We start from the raw sequence: 14,278 nt of genomic DNA, 5'->3' as shown, positions 1-14,278 counted from the left end.
ATGTTATCATGTCCTATATTAGCTAAATGTTATCATGTCCTATAGTAGTTAAATGTTATCATGTCCTATATTAGCTAAATGTTATCATGTCCTATAGTAGTTAAATGTTATCATGTCCTATAGCAGTTAAATGTTATCATGTCCTATATTAGCTAAATGTTATCATGTCCTATAGTAGTTAAATGTTATCATGTCCTATAGCAGTTAAATGTTATCATGTCCTATAGCAGTTAAATGTTATCATGTCCTATAGCAGTTAAATGTTATCATGTCCTATAGCAGTTAAATGTTATCATGTCCTATAGCAGTTAAATGTTATCATGTCCTATAGCAGTTAAATGTTATCATGTCCTATAGTAGTTAAATGTTATCATGTCCTATAGTAGTTAAATGTTATCATGTCCTATAGTAGTTAAATGTTATCATGTCCTATAGCAGTTAAATGTTATCATGTCCTATATTAGCTAAATGTTATCATGTCCTATAGTAGTTAAATGTTATCATGTCCTATATTAGTTAAATGTTATCATGTCCTATAGCAGTTAAATGTTATCATGTCCAGTTAAATGTTATATGCAGTTAAATGTTATCATGTCCTATAGTAGTTAAATGTTATCATGTCCTATAGCAGTTAAATGTTATCATGTCCTATAGCAGTTAAATGTTATCATGTCCTATAGCAGTTAAATGTTATCATGTCCTATAGCAGTTAAATGTTATCATGTCCTATAGCAGTTAAATGTTATCATGTCCTATAGCAGTTAAATGTTATCATGTCCTATAGCAGTTAAATGTCATGTCCTATAGCAGTTAAATGTTATCATGTCCTATAGCAGTTAAATGTTATCATGTCCTATAGCAGTTAAATGTTATAATTTCCTATAGTAGCTAAATGTTATCATGTCCTATAGTAGTTAAATGTTATCATGTCCTATAGCAGTTAAATGTTATCATGTCCTATAGCAGTTAAATGTTATCATGTCCTATAGCAGTTAAATGTTATCATGTCCTATAGCAGTTCAATGTTATCATGTCCTATAGCAGTTAAATGTTATCATGTCCTATAGCAGTTAAATGTTATCATGTCCTATAGCAGTTAAATGTTATCATGTCCTATAGCAGTTAAATGTTATCATGTCCTATAGCAGTTAAATGTTATCATGTCCTATAGCAGTTAAATGTTATCATGTCCTATAGCAGTTAAATGTTATCATGTCCTATAGCAGTTAAATGTTATAATTTCCTATAGTAGCTAAATGTTATCATGTCCTATAGCAGTTAAATGTTATCATGTCCTATAGCAGTTAAATGTTATCATGTCCTATAGCAGTTAAATGTTATCATGTCCTATAGCAGTTAAATGTTATCATGTCCTATAGCAGTTAAATGTTATCATGTCCTATAGCAGTTCAATGTTATCATGTCCTATAGCAGTTAAATGTTATCATGTCCTATAGCAGTTAAATGTTATCATGTCCTATAGCAGTTAAATGTTATCATGTCCTATATTAGCTAAATGTTATCATGTCCTATAGTAGTTAAATGTTATCATGTCCTATATTAGCTAAATGTTATCATGTCCTATAGCAGTTCAATGTTATCATGTCCTATAGTAGTTAAATGTTATCATGTCCTATATTAGCTAAATGTTATCATGTCCTATAGTAGTTCAATGTTATCATGTCCTATATTAGCTAAATGTTATCATGTCCTATATTAGCTAAATGTTATCATGTCCTATATTAGCTAAATGTTATCATGTCCTATAGTAGTTAAATGTTATCATGTCCTATATTAGCTAAATGTTATCATGTCCTATATTTGCTAAATGTTATCATGTCCTATATTAGCTAAATGTTATCATGCCCTATAGTAGTTAAATGTTATCATGTCCTATAGTAGTTAAATGTTATCATGTCCTATATTAGCTAAATGTTATCATGTCCTATAGTAGTTCAATGTTATCATGTCCTATATTAGCTAAATGTTATCATGTCCTATAGTAGTTAAATGTTATCATGTCCTATATTAGCTAAATGTTATCATGTCCTATAGCAGTTAAATGTTATCATGTCCTATATTAGCTAAATGTTATCATGTCCTATATTAGCTAAATGTTATCATGTCCTATAGTAGCTAAATGTTATCATGTCCTATAGTAGTTAAATGTTATCATGTCCTATATTAGCTAAATGTTATCATGTCCTATAGTAGTTAAATGTTATCATGTCCTATAGTAGTTAAATGTTATCATGTCCTATATTAGCTAAATGTTATCATGTCCTATAGTAGTTAAATGTTATCATGTCCTATAGTAGTTAAATGTTATCATGTCCTATAGTAGTTAAATGTTATCATGTCCTATAGCAGTTAAATGTTATCATGTCCTATAGCAGTTAAATGTTATCATGTCCTATAGCAGTTAAATGTTATCATGTCCTATAGCAGTTAAATGTTATCATGTCCTATAGCAGTTAAATGTTATCATGTCCTATAGCAGTTAAATGTTATAATTTCCTATAGTAGCTAAATGTTATCATGTCCTATAGTAGTTAAATGTTATCATGTCCTATAGCAGTTAAATGTTATCATGTCCTATAGCAGTTAAATGTTATCATGTCCTATAGCAGTTCAATGTTATCATGTCCTATAGCAGTTAAATGTTATCATGTCCTATAGCAGTTAAATGTTATCATGTCCTATATTAGCTAAATGTTATCATGTCCTATAGTAGTTAAATGTTATCATGTCCTATAGTAGTTAAATGTTATCATGTCCTATATTAGCTAAATGTTATCATGTCCTATAGTAGTTAAATGTTATCATGTCCTATAGTAGTTAAATGTTATCATGTCCTATAGTAGTTAAATGTTATCATGTCCTATAGCAGTTAAATGTTATCATGTCCTATAGCAGTTAAATGTTATCATGTCCTATAGTAGTTAAATGTTATCATGTCCTATAGTAGTTAAATGTTATCATGTCCTATAGCAGTTAAATGTTATCATGTCCTATAGCAGTTAAATGTTATCATGTCCTATAGCAGTTAAATGTTATCATGTCCTATAGCAGTTAAATGTTATCATGTCCTATAGCAGTTAAATGTTATCATGTCCTATAGCAGTTAAATGTTATCATGTCCTATAGCAGTTAAATGTTATCATGTCCTATAGTAGTTAAATGTTATCATGTCCTATAGCAGTTAAATGTTATCATGTCCTATAGCAGTTAAATGTTATCATGTCCTATAGCAGTTAAATGTTATCATGTCCTATAGCAGTTAAATGTTATCATGTCCTATAGCAGTTAAATGTTATCATGTCCTATAGCAGTTAAATGTTATCATGTCCTATAGTAGTTAAATGTTATCATGTCCTATAGTAGTTAAATGTTATCATGTCCTATAGCAGTTAAATGTTATCATGTCCTATAGCAGTTAAATGTTATCATGTCCTATAGCAGTTAAATGTTATCATGTCCTATAGTAGTTAAATGTTATCATGTCCTATAGCAGTTAAATGTTATCATGTCCTATAGCAGTTAAATGTTATCATGTCCTATAGCAGTTAAATGTTATCATGTCCTATAGCAGTTAAATGTTATCATGTCCTATAGCAGTTAAATGTTATCATGTCCTATAGTAGTTAAATGTTATCATGTCCTATAGTAGTTAAATGTTATCATGTCCTAAAGCAGTTAAATGTTATCATGTCCTATAGCAGTTAAATGTTATCATGTCCTATAGCAGTTAAATGTTATCATGTCCTATAGCAGTTAAATGTTATCATGTCCTATAGCAGTTAAATGTTATCATGTCCTATAGCAGTTAAATGTTATCATGTCCTATAGCAGTTAAATGTTATCATGTCCTATAGCAGTTAAATGTTATCATGTCCTATAGCAGTTAAATGTTATAATTTCCTATAGTAGCTAAATGTTATCATGTCCTATAGTAGTTAAATGTTATCATGTCCTATAGCAGTTAAATGTTATCATGTCCTATAGCAGTTAAATGTTATCATGTCCTATAGCAGTTAAATGTTATCATGTCCTATAGCAGTTCAATGTTATCATGTCCTATAGCAGTTAAATGTTATCATGTCCTATAGCAGTTAAATGTTATCATGTCCTATAGCAGTTAAATGTTATCATGTCCTATAGCAGTTAAATGTTATCATGTCCTATAGCAGTTAAATGTTATCATGTCCTATAGCAGTTAAATGTTATCATGTCCTATAGCAGTTAAATGTTATCATTTCCTATAGTAGCTAAATGTTATCATGTCCTATAGCAGTTAAATGTTATCATGTCCTATAGCAGTTAAATGTTATCATGTCCTATAGCAGTTAAATGTTATCATGTCCTATAGCAGTTAAATGTTATCATGTCCTATAGCAGTTAAATGTTATCATGTCCTATAGCAGTTAAATGTTATCATGTCCTATAGCAGTTAAATGTTATCATGTCCTATATTAGCTAAATGTTATCATGTCCTATAGTAGTTAAATGTTATCATGTCCTATATTAGCTAAATGTTATCATGTCCTATAGCAGTTAAATGTTATCATGTCCTATAGCAGTTAAATGTTATCATGTCCTATAGCAGTTAAATGTTATCATGTCCTATAGCAGTTCAATGTTATCATGTCCTATAGCAGTTAAATGTTATCATGTCCTATAGCAGTTCAATGTTATCATGTCCTATAGCAGTTAAATGTTATCATGTCCTATAGCAGTTAAATGTTATCATGTCCTATAGCAGTTAAATGTTATCATGTCCTATAGCAGTTAAATGTTATCATGTCCTATAGCAGTTAAATGTTATAATTTCCTATAGTAGCTAAATGTTATCATGTCCTATAGCAGTTAAATGTTATCATGTCCTATAGCAGTTAAATGTTATCATGTCCTATAGCAGTTAAATGTTATCATGTCCTATAGCAGTTAAATGTTATCATGTCCTATAGCAGTTAAATGTTATCATGTCCTATAGCAGTTCAATGTTATCATGTCCTATAGCAGTTAAATGTTATCATGTCCTATAGCAGTTAAATGTTATCATGTCCTATAGCAGTTAAATGTTATCATGTCCTATATTAGCTAAATGTTATCATGTCCTATAGTAGTTAAATGTTATCATGTCCTATATTAGCTAAATGTTATCATGTCCTATAGCAGTTCAATGTTATCATGTCCTATAGTAGTTAAATGTTATCATGTCCTATATTAGCTAAATGTTATCATGTCCTATAGTAGTTCAATGTTATCATGTCCTATATTAGCTAAATGTTATCATGTCCTATATTAGCTAAATGTTATCATGTCCTATATTAGCTAAATGTTATCATGTCCTATATTAGCTAAATGTTATCATGTCCTATAGTAGTTAAATGTTATCATGTCCTATATTAGCTAAATGTTATCATGTCCTATATTTGCTAAATGTTATCATGTCCTATATTAGCTAAATGTTATCATGCCCTATAGTAGTTAAATGTTATCATGTCCTATAGTAGTTAAATGTTATCATGTCCTATATTAGCTAAATGTTATCATGTCCTATAGTAGTTCAATGTTATCATGTCCTATATTAGCTAAATGTTATCATGTCCTATAGTAGTTAAATGTTATCATGTCCTATATTAGCTAAATGTTATCATGTCCTATAGCAGTTAAATGTTATCATGTCCTATATTAGCTAAATGTTATCATGTCCTATATTAGCTAAATGTTATCATGTCCTATAGTAGCTAAATGTTATCATGTCCTATAGTAGTTAAATGTTATCATGTCCTATATTAGCTAAATGTTATCATGTCCTATAGTAGTTAAATGTTATCATGTCCTATAGTAGTTAAATGTTATCATGTCCTATATTAGCTAAATGTTATCATGTCCTATAGTAGTTAAATGTTATCATGTCCTATAGTAGTTAAATGTTATCATGTCCTATAGTAGTTAAATGTTAAATGTTAAATGTTATCATGTCCTATAGCAGTTAAATGTTATCATGTCCTATAGCAGTTAAATGTTATCATGTCCTATAGCAGTTAAATGTTATCATGTCCTATAGCAGTTAAATGTTATCATGTCCTATAGCAGTTAAATGTTATCATGTCCTATAGCAGTTAAATGTTATAATGTCCTATAGTAGTTAAATGTTATCATGTCCTATAGTAGTTAAATGTTATCATGTCCTATAGCAGTTAAATGTTATCATGTCCTATAGCAGTTAAATGTTATCATGTCCTATAGCAGTTAAATGTTATCATGTCCTATAGCAGTTAAATGTTATCATGTCCTATATTAGCTAAATGTTATCATGTCCTATAGTAGTTAAATGTTATCATGTCCTATAGTAGTTAAATGTTATCATGTCCTATATTAGCTAAATGTTATCATGTCCTATAGTAGTTAAATGTTATCATGTCCTATAGTAGTTAAATGTTATCATGTCCTATAGTAGTTAAATGTTATCATGTCCTATAGCAGTTAAATGTTATCATGTCCTATAGCAGTTAAATGTTATCATGTCCTATAGTAGTTAAATGTTATCATGTCCTATAGTAGTTAAATGTTATCATGTCCTATAGCAGTTAAATGTTATCATGTCCTATAGCAGTTAAATGTTATCATGTCCTATAGCAGTTAAATGTTATCATGTCCTATAGCAGTTAAATGTTATCATGTCCTATAGCAGTTAAATGTTATCATGTCCTATAGCAGTTAAATGTTATCATGTCCTATAGCAGTTAAATGTTATCATGTCCTATAGTAGTTAAATGTTATCATGTCCTATAGTAGTTAAATGTTATCATGTCCTATAGCAGTTAAATGTTATCATGTCCTATAGCAGTTAAATGTTATCATGTCCTATAGCAGTTAAATGTTATCATGTCCTATAGCAGTTAAATGTTATCATGTCCTATAGCAGTTAAATGTTATCATGTCCTATAGCAGTTAAATGTTATCATGTCCTATAGCAGTTAAATGTTATCATGTCCTATAGTAGTTAAATGTTATCATGTCCTATAGCAGTTAAATGTTATCATGTCCTATAGCAGTTAAATGTTATCATGTCCTATAGCAGTTAAATGTTATCATGTCCTATAGCAGTTAAATGTTATCTAGTCCTATAGCAGTTAAATGTTATCATGTCCTATAGTAGTTAAATGTTATCATGTCCTATAGTAGTTAAATGTTATCATGTCCTAAAGCAGTTAAATGTTATCATGTCCTATAGCAGTTAAATGTTATCATGTCCTATAGCAGTTAAATGTTATCATGTCCTATAGCAGTTAAATGTTATCATGTCCTATAGCAGTTAAATGTTATCATGTCCTATAGCAGTTAAATGTTATCATGTCCTATAGCAGTTAAATGTTATAATTTCCTATAGTAGCTAAATGTTATCATGTCCTATAGTAGTTAAATGTTATCATGTCCTATAGCAGTTAAATGTTATCATGTCCTATAGCAGTTAAATGTTATCATGTCCTATAGCAGTTAAATGTTATCATGTCCTATAGCAGTTAAATGTTATCATGTCCTATAGCAGTTAAATGTTATCATGTCCTATAGCAGTTAAATGTTATCATGTCCTATAGCAGTTAAATGTTATCATGTCCTATAGCAGTTAAATGTTATCATGTCCTATAGCAGTTAAATGTTATCATGTCCTATAGCAGTTAAATGTTATCATGTCCTATAGCAGTTAAATGTTATCATGTCCTATAGCAGTTAAATGTTTATATAGCAGTTAAATGTCCTATAGTAGTTAAATGTTATCATGTCCTATAGCAGTTAAATGTTATCATGTCCTATAGCAGTTAAATGTTATCATGTCCTATAGCAGTTAAATGTTATCATGTCCTATAGCAGTTAAATGTTATCATGTCCTATAGCAGTTAAATGTTATCATGTCCTATAGCAGTTAAATGTTATCATGTCCTATAGCAGTTAAATGTTATCATGTCCTATATTAGTTAAATGTTATCATGTCCTATAGCAGTTAAATGTTATCATGTCCTATAGCAGTTAAATGTTATAATTGTCCTATAGTAGTTAAATGTTATCATGTCCTATAGTAGTTAAATGTTATCATGTCCTATAGCAGTTAAATGTTATCATGTCCTATAGCAGTTAAATGTTATCATGTCCTATAGCAGTTAAATGTTATCATGTCCTATAGCAGTTAAATGTTATCATGTCCTATAGCAGTTAAATGTTATCATGTCCTATAGCAGTTAAATGTTATCATGTCCTATAGCAGTTAAATGTTATCATGTCCTATAGCAGTTAAATGTTATCATGTCCTATAGCAGTTAAATGTTATAATTTCCTATAGTAGCTAAATGTTATCATGTCCTATAGCAGTTAAATGTTATCATGTCCTATAGCAGTTAAATGTTATCATGTCCTATAGCAGTTAAATGTTATCATGTCCTATAGCAGTTAAATGTTATCATGTCCTATAGCAGTTAAATGTTATCATGTCCTATAGCAGTTAAATGTTATCATGTCCTATAGCAGTTAAATGTTATCATGTCCTATATTAGCTAAATGTCATCATGTCCTATAGTAGTTAAATGTTATCATGTCCTATATTAGCTAAATGTTATCATGTCCTATAGCAGTTAAATGTTATCATGTCCTATATTAGCTAAATGTTATCATGTCCTATAGCAGTTAAATGTTATCATGTCCTATAGCAGTTAAATGTTATCATGTCCTATAGCAGTTAAATGTTATAATTTCCTATAGTAGCTAAATGTTATCATGTCCTATAGCAGTTAAATGTTATAATTTCCTATAGTAGCTAAATGTTATCATGTCCTATAGCAGTTAAATGTTATCATGTCCTATAGCAGTTAAATGTTATCATGTCCTATAGCAGTTAAATGTTATCATGTCCTATAGCAGTTAAATGTTATCATGTCCTATAGCAGTTAAATGTTATCATGTCCTATAGCAGTTAAATGTTATCATGTCCTATAGTAGTTAAATGTTATCATGTCCTATAGTAGTTAAATGTTATCATGTCCTATAGCAGTTAAATGTTATCATGTCCTATAGCAGTTAAATGTTATCATGTCCTATAGCAGTTAAATGTTATCATGTCCTATAGCAGTTCAATGTTATCATGTCCTATAGCAGTTAAATGTTATCATGTCCTATAGCAGTTAAATGTTATCATGTCCTATAGCAGTTAAATGTTATCATGTCCTATAGCAGTTAAATGTTATCATGTCCTATAGCAGTTAAATGTTATCATGTCCTATAGCAGTTAAATGTTATCATGTCCTATAGCAGTTAAATGTTATCATGTCCTATAGCAGTTAAATGTTATCATGTCCTATAGCAGTTAAATGTTATCATGTCCTATAGCAGTTAAATGTTATCATGTCCTATAGCAGTTAAATGTTATCATGTCCTATAGCAGTTAAATGTTATCATGTCCTATAGTAGTTAAATGTTATCATGTCCTATAGTAGTTAAATGTTATCATGTCCTATAGCAGTTAAATGTTATCATGTCCTATAGCAGTTAAATGTTATCATGTCCTATAGCAGTTAAATGTTATCATGTCCTATAGCAGTTAAATGTTATCATGTCCTATAGCAGTTAAATGTTATCATGTCCTATAGCAGTTAAATGTTATCATGTCCTATAGCAGTTAAATGTTATCATGTCCTATAGCAGTTAAATGTTATCATGTCCTATAGCAGTTAAATGTTATCATGTCCTATAGCAGTTAAATGTTATCATGTCCTATAGTAGTTAAATGTTATCATGTCCTATAGTAGTTAAATGTTATCATGTCCTATAGCAGTTAAATGTTATCATGTCCTATAGCAGTTAAATGTTATCATGTCCTATAGCAGTTAAATGTTATCATGTCCTATAGCAGTTAAATGTTATCATGTCCTATAGCAGTTAAATGTTATCATGTCCTATAGTAGTTAAATGTTATCATGTCCTATAGTAGTTAAATGTTATCATGTCCTATAGCAGTTAAATGTTATCATGTCCTATAGCAGTTAAATGTTATCATGTCCTATAGTAGTTAAATGTTATCATGTCCTATAGCAGTTAAATGTTATCATGTCCTATAGCAGTTAAATGTTATCATGTCCTATAGCAGTTAAATGTTATCATGTCCTATAGCAGTTAAATGTTATCATGTCCTATAGCAGTTAAATGTTATCATGTCCTATAGTAGTTAAATGTTATCATGTCCTATAGTAGTTAAATGTTATCATGTCCTATAGCAGTTAAATGTTATCATGTCCTATAGCAGTTAAATGTTATCATGTCCTATAGCAGTTAAATGTTATCATGTCCTATAGCAGTTAAATGTTATCATGTCCTATAGCAGTTAAATGTTATCATGTCCTATAGCAGTTAAATGTTATCATGTCCTATATTAGCTAAATGTCATCATGTCCTATAGTAGTTAAATGTTATCATGTCCTATATTAGCTAAATGTTATCATGTCCTATAGCAGTTAAATGTTATCATGTCCTATAGCAGTTAAATGTTATCATGTCCTATAGCAGTTAAATGTTATCATGTCCTATAGCAGTTAAATGTTATCATGTCCTATAGCAGTTAAATGTTATCATGTCCTATAGCAGTTAAATGTTATCATGTCCTATAGCAGTTAAATGTTATCATGTCCTATAGCAGTTAAATGTTATCATGTCCTATAGCAGTTAAATGTTATCATGTCCTATAGCAGTTAAATGTTATCATGTCCTATAGCAGTTAAATGTTATCATGTCCTATAGCAGTTAAATGTTATCATGTCCTATAGCAGTTAAATGTTATCATGTCCTATAGCAGTTAAATGTTATCATGTCCTATAGTAGTTAAATGTTATCATGTCCTATAGTAGTTAAATGTTATCATGTCCTATAGCAGTTAAATGTTATCATGTCCTATAGCAGTTAAATGTTATCATGTCCTATAGCAGTTAAATGTTATCATGTCCTATAGCAGTTAAATGTTATCATGTCCTATAGCAGTTAAATGTTATCATGTCCTATAGTAGTTAAATGTTATCATGTCCTATAGTAGTTAAATGTTATCATGTCCTATAGCAGTTAAATGTTATCATGTCCTATAGCAGTTAAATGTTATCATGTCCTATAGCAGTTAAATGTTATCATGTCCTATAGCAGTTAAATGTTATCATGTCATATAGCAGTTAAATGTTATCATGTCCTATAGCAGTTAAATGTTATCATGTCCTATAGCAGTTAAATGTTATCATGTCCTATAGCAGTTAAATGTTATCATGTCCTATAGTAGTTAAATGTTATCATGTCCTATAGTAGTTAAATGTTATCATGTCCTATAGCAGTTAAATGTTATCATGTCCTATAGCAGTTAAATGTTATCATGTCCTATAGCAGTTAAATGTTATCATGTCCTATAGCAGTTAAATGTTATCATGTCCTATATTAGCTAAATGTCATCATGTCCTATAGTAGTTAAATGTTATCATGTCCTATATTAGCTAAATGTTATCATGTCCTATAGCAGTTAAATGTTATCATGTCCTATAGCAGTTAAATGTTATCATGTCCTATAGCAGTTAAATGTTATAATTTCCTATAGTAGCTAAATGTTATCATGTCCTATAGCAGTTAAATGTTATAATTTCCTATAGTAGCTAAATGTTATCATGTCCTATAGCAGTTAAATGTTATCATGTCCTATAGCAGTTAAATGTTATCATGTCCTATAGTAGTTAAATGTTATCATGTCCTATATTAGCTAAATGTTATCATGTCCTATATTAGCTAAATGTTATCATGTCCTAAATTAGCTAAATGTTATCATGTCCTATATTTGCTAAATGTTATCATGTCCTATATTAGCTAAATGTTATCATGTCCTATATTAGCTAAATGTTATCATGTCCTATAGTAGTTAAATGTTATCATGTCCTATATTAGCTAAATGTTATCATGTCCTATAGTAGTTAAATGTTATCATGTCCTCTCAACACTGGAAACAAAGAGAAAACAAAGACAAACCGGCCGCAGTAAGGCTTGTGGCCATGTGAGAGGTCTTATGACTGTAATAAATCATACAACCACAGATAGATGGGCTAGAGTTGGAATCTTTAGGAAGTCCACAAATTCTCTTCATGAAATTGACATAACCTTAGTTCACATTGCAATGAGGGGAAGACAGATAGAGAGAAGGAAAGAGGAAGACAGATATAGAGAAGGAAAGAGGGGAGGACAGATAGAGAGAAGGAAAGAGAGGAAGACAGACAGAGAGGAAGAAGTTTCACCTTACAACAGGACAGCGACCCTAAGCACACAGCCAAGACAACGCAGAGTGGCTTCGGGACAAGTCTCTGAATGTCCTTCCGTGGCCCAGCCAGAGGCCAGAACTTGAACCTGATTGAACATTTCTGGAGAGACCTGAAAATAGCTGTGCAGCAACGCTCCCTCTACAACCTGACCGAGCTTGAGAGGATCTGCAGAGAAGAATGGGAGAAACTCCCCAAATACAGGTGTGCCAAGCTTGTAGCAGCATACCCAAGAAGACTTGAGGCTGTAATCACTGCCAAAGGTGATTCAACAAATTACTATTTACGAGTAAAGGGTCTGAATATTTCTGTAATACATATTTTTCATAATCATTATCTTTATTCTTTAATCTTTATTAAATCTTTAATCTTTATTAAAAAATGTTTTGCGTTGTCATTATGCTTTGTCATACTTTCCGAAGGCACTGTAGGTAAAATTGCGCTTACCTCGATGTATAATATCTCACCATCAATGAAAATATGATTATTCCCACTATTAATTTATAATACAGGGAATCTTGAAATATAAGCCAGCTACTATATACACTATGAAATGAAATGGTCTTCTTTGACTGTCTGTGTGTGATGAGCTAGCCTCATAACAGCTAGCGGCTAAAAACACTGTAACCATCTGAGAGAGAGGGGCTTTAAAGGGAAGGTTGTTGTATAGCTTGTTAGCTCTGTCAGAATCCTTAGCCCTTGTGAAGCAGCCAAGGGAAGCATGGCGAGAGAGGTGATTGGCTACTTGTTGTTGTGTTGTGGAAGGAACATAAATATCAGAGGCTGGTGGGAGGAACAATAGGACTCAATAGGACTGGAATGGAATTGTATCAGACACATCAAACATATGGAAACCACATGTTTGACTCCGTTCCATTGATTCCGTGCCAGCCGTTACAATGAGCCCGTCCTCCTATAGCTCCTCCGGCCAGCCTCCTCTGATGGATATGGACATCAGGACATGTACAGGACCCCTCAGACCTCTGGTTCTGCTTTGAAATAAACATCATGATTCTAAAGCTGACGTTCAGAAGGGGCATCAAATACATGTTTCTTGGTATTTTGTTTCAAGGCTAGAAAATAATCTCTCATTTTAAAAGGCATAGTGCACAGTACAAATAAAGACCAGAGGCACTTTTTAACAGATTTTCAAGCAACCAAATGTATTTATAAAGCCCTTCTTACATCAGCTGATGTCACAAAGTGCCCAGCCTAAAACCCCAAACAGCAAGCAATGCAGATGTAGAAGCACAGTGGCTAGGAAAAACTCCCTAGAAAGGCTGGAACCGAGGAAGAAACTTAGAGAGGAACCAGGCTATGAGGGGTGACCAGTCCTCTTCTGGCGGTGCTGGGTGGAGATTATAACAGTACATGGCCAAGATGTTCAAGCATTCATAGATGACCAGCAGGGTCTTTCCACCTCTTCGTGAGCTCTGCTGGCATTATTTTATTTTAAAACTCCATTACACTGTAGATTCACATTGGTGGATTTATAAAGTCACATACGTAGGTGCATGGTGCCATAATGTACTCTCAGCAAAAACCGCTGAGTAGTTCCACTTTAATATTTCAAATAAGCAGCAGCCTAAACTCTATTGTACCCGTGGACAAAAATACCCACGGCATTAACAACCGACCGCTATATGACTGGAGGAGTGGGTAATTGGCTGCTGAGGTCTGGGATTCTGAACCGTATGGCCCGTCACTACGGGTGACACAAGGGACAGAGTCACGGCTTAACAGACAAAGGGGGATATGTTATAAGCATGTGAGAGGGACATGATTGAGTTACAGAGTATTTTTTCACTTTGACAGTAGCACCACTGGCACCCAATAGTAATAATTCCTGAACTAGCACTTTAAAATGAGTGTTGAGAAGCGTACAAATTCAACATGGCACCTAAAGATACCAGAATTATAAGGAAGGCATGCAGGCGCGCGCACACACA

The sequence above is a fragment of the Oncorhynchus nerka genome, linkage group LG7 (assembly GCF_034236695.1).
Source record: "Oncorhynchus nerka isolate Pitt River linkage group LG7, Oner_Uvic_2.0, whole genome shotgun sequence".
Classification (NCBI taxonomy): Eukaryota; Metazoa; Chordata; class Actinopteri; order Salmoniformes; family Salmonidae; genus Oncorhynchus; species Oncorhynchus nerka.
This window is presented reverse-complemented; position numbering follows the sequence as displayed.